Below are 3,849 nucleotides of genomic sequence, written 5' to 3'. Positions count from 1 at the left end.
AGTTAGAATTTTCTTCAGGTCGAGTAGCCCATACCGCTCAAAAGGTCCCTCAATAAGGCTTGTTTAAGGATGTTGAGCAAAACACCCATGTTTACAAAGGCGAATTATTGAAACCCCAAAGAATTCCTCTCAACACATGGCTATGATGCTCCCCCACTACTTCTGCTCGTGATCAGAGATGCACATATTGTCAGCCACCAAAGGGCATGCTCAAATGGTTAAGTTCAAACAACTGACAAGCAAATCTATGGTATTGAGCAGAATATTTGCTGTAGCCCATCTTTTTATATTTTTTTATTATTATTTATTATTATTATTATTATTATTATTATTATTATTATTATTATTATTATTTTCATAATTATTATTTTATCAGAGAGCTGCTCACGCCATTAAAATGACGCTGGGATACAAATATACGGAAGCCCAATATACTCACCATACGTACCCCCCCCCCCTGAAAAAGTTACACCAGACACATGCATCACAATGATGTGTGCATGACATCGTGATCTCATATGAAGATTAATAGCGCACAACATTACAATTTCCTTCAGATCGTGTGGCCCATCTTGCTCAAAAGATCCATGATAAGGTTTGTTTAAGAATGATGTTTAAAACGCCCGTGTTCTCAGAGGACCAGTTGTATACTGGAGTCGATCTAATCGACTGGCCCCCTCCCCTAAAATTTCGTCCTTTTGTGCCTAGATTAGAATTATTCAAATCTCAAAGAATTCCTCTCAGCATATGGTTATGAATGTCCAACGGTTAACTATGTGGGTTTTGGAGAAAGACACCGACCACTCTGCCAACAACAAGAAGGCACGGCTGCTGACCAAGATCAAGATTTTCGAAGACCTTCCCTAGCGCACAGTGAGCAACACAAGCGCTAGGTTTCGGAGCCGTTTTGAGGCTGTAGTGGAAGCTGAAGACGGCTACTTCGAGCAAACTGTTATCTCTCAGCCATAGTCTACAGGGTGTCCACAAAGTTTGGGTACATGGGTATTAACACATACTTTAAGAAATTATTATTTCTTAAAGTTAATTGTTTATGTTATGATTTTATTTACTCCATGTACCCACATGGGGATTAACACATACTTTAAGAAATTATTATTTCTTATATTTAATTGTTTATGTTATGATTTTATTTACTCCATGTACCCACATCAGGATTAACACATACTTTAAGAAATTATTATTTCCTATATTTAATTGTTTATGTTATGATTTTATTTACTTCGTGTACCCAGACCTTGTGGACACCCTATATTTGATACCTTTACATTTTCTAAAAATACTTTTACTTTCGGGTGGGATAATGTGATTCCATTTCCTTTAATGCAAATTTAGCCCGAACACCCGGTATATGTATGTATCATAATACACATATTAACTTTTAAACGCCACAAAGACCACCCACGCAGTAGAATATAGCTAAAACATTAAATCCTTTGTTGAATAGGTTAATAAATATTTAGTGAAAATGAAAATTATATAGGATATTCACCACTAGACAGGTGGCGATATTCAGTCACACAGAGAATGTATTTAATCTTATCTGATAGTAACTGATCAATGCAAAGATGGTTATCTAAATCGATACACACATATGCCATCACGCTCATATCCCTACAGTCAGAAACACATACAAAACACACACACATACACACACATAAACACACACAAATCCGATAATGGACCTTTTTGTGCGTACTTTTGTATGTAGAAGTATCTGTCTTTCCCTTGCCTCTTTTTCTCTCTCTCTCTCTCTCTCTCTCTCTCTCTCTCTCTCTCTCTCTCTCTCTCTCTCTCTCTCTCTCTCTCTCTCTCTTTCTCTCTTTATATATATATATATATATATGTGTGTGTGTGTGTGTGTGTGTTTGTGTGTGTGTGTCTCTGTGTGTCTGTGGTGTTTGCCATAAAGGAAACACGACTGGGGTCACGAAAAATTTGTCAAATCCAGAGTACAAAATACAAGTTTTTTCCTTTCGAAATAATGAATACTCCTCGAGTCTAATGCACTTTCCTATTCTTCTTAGGTACGTCTTCATGCACTCCTGGAAGGATTCTCCCGGGATTCTCCGCAGCTCCATCATCGAGGCCCTCTTGATGGCTTCCACATCAGAAAACAAGTCACCTTGAGCTTAGGGAAAAGATGAAAATCACACAGAGGCACGACGGGTTAGTAGTGAGGTTGTTACAACACAGCCTATGTTTTGTTCTTTTTTTGTTTTCTCGTTCGGCAACGAACTTCCGGATGCTCAGGGTGTTGTGAGCCAACGCGTCGTCATGGTGAACAGTCAGCCGACAATCACCTCGCACCACCCACCACTTCCATTTTAGAGACGAAATACCGATGTTCCATGTGAGAGGCTTGGCGATCCTTTAACATGAAAACAATGGTAGCCTTAATCTACAAACAAAGAATCTATATCCATCAATGGGGTATTGAGCACTCATTCCCATTGTTCGATATTTACGTGCATGTGTGTGTGTGTGTGTGTGTGTGTGTGTGATGCGAATGTTCCGTGCATCGTCTTTTAGTCTAGTTTCTCTTTGTTATGTTTCCGTCTAGTTTTCAGTATGTTGTATTTTTGTCGGTTTTCGTCTTACAGTGTTTTCGTTAAATGTTTCTCATCTGGTTGGTGTTGTGTCGACGCCCCAGACGATGAAGCAGGCTAGCTCAATACGTAGATATAGAGGGAGAAGTCTAGAGGTCGGTGTAGTTGAGATATATAAGAAAGATATAGAATTGGAAAAGAGAATAACGAAGTTAAAAGGTGTGATTAGAGTAAGATTGGAACCAGAATTGTTTCGACCAGATGAGAAAACAATGTTACTGGAAAGAGGGAAGATAGGAAAACTATGTGGAGCGTTTCCGGAATTAATTAACCATACGGATATATGTTCGATATGAGAATCTGCCCGGTGTGATTGGGATAGAAGATCTGCTTGAACATATAACGGACGAACGTCATTGAAAAAAGAAAAAGAAAAAGAAGATAAGAAACTGTATAAAAGAACAGTTAAATGGAACTGCGTGCTTTGGGGGGTTCGTAAGCCATTTCATTCTTTTATTTTAATAATTCATGTTTTCATTCGTTAAATGCACCCCACGTTTTGTGTTGTCTGTCCTCGTAGTGTCCTCTTCTGTGTTCATCCGAACGTGCGATATAACAGATGGGAAGCAAATTTCTTACCTCACAGCTACACCTGTAATACTAATATTTTCGTTATGTATGTTTTTTCTTTCTATGTCTCTGTTTGTGACTATGTAAGTCTGGTTTGTACAAACAGAATGCTCATGAAGATCTGGATATATCACTCAATTTTACTTTGATTCACAACACATCGATATCAGAGTCATATATTAGAGTGATATAGCAGCAGATCAGCCGAAAATTTAGGCCGATATTGATTTATTTCTCGCAATTCATCTGAGATTCGCGTAATAATATTCAACCGTAGCTATTAAAACTTCCTCTTAAATGCTTCATAATAACAGTTTCTATTCAGCACTGTTCATATAGGAATGAGTAATTCATTCTCCATTAAAATTCTATTCATTTTCCTTCCAGGGATTCTGAGAAAACCTCCTCGGTGTGGCACAGATATTTGTCAAGGACACTTCTTCGTTTATTCCTGTAATTCAACAGACGCAGTCTCACATTTTCATTTGTGTCATCAAATAAAAATAGAGACACTGTAAAAATATTAAAATACATACAACAGGCTGACTTACTATTTTGTTTTCGGAACTCAACACATTTAAAATAGAGAAATTTATTCATTATTGCTAAGTGCCGTTATTTGATATTTTTGCTTGTAAATTCTTCTAAGATA

General features: G+C 37.4%; 1 long non-coding RNA gene across 1 annotated transcript in view; it reads left to right on the top strand.

The window, feature by feature from the left end:
- Positions 1–3,733, top strand: part of LOC128249036 (uncharacterized) — a 4,792-nt gene extending 1,059 nt beyond the window's left edge. Inside the window, exons 2-3 of the long non-coding RNA XR_008265135.1 lie at positions 2,046–2,187; positions 3,585–3,733. This is a non-coding gene — a long non-coding RNA (uncharacterized LOC128249036). The remainder of the gene's footprint in view (positions 1–2,045; positions 2,188–3,584) is intronic.
- The last annotated feature ends 116 nt before the right edge of the window (positions 3,734–3,849 follow it).

Source organism: Octopus bimaculoides, chromosome 11, assembly GCF_001194135.2.
Source record: "Octopus bimaculoides isolate UCB-OBI-ISO-001 chromosome 11, ASM119413v2, whole genome shotgun sequence".
NCBI classification, from domain to species: Eukaryota; Metazoa; Mollusca; class Cephalopoda; order Octopoda; family Octopodidae; genus Octopus; species Octopus bimaculoides.
This window is presented reverse-complemented; position numbering and strand designations above follow the sequence as displayed.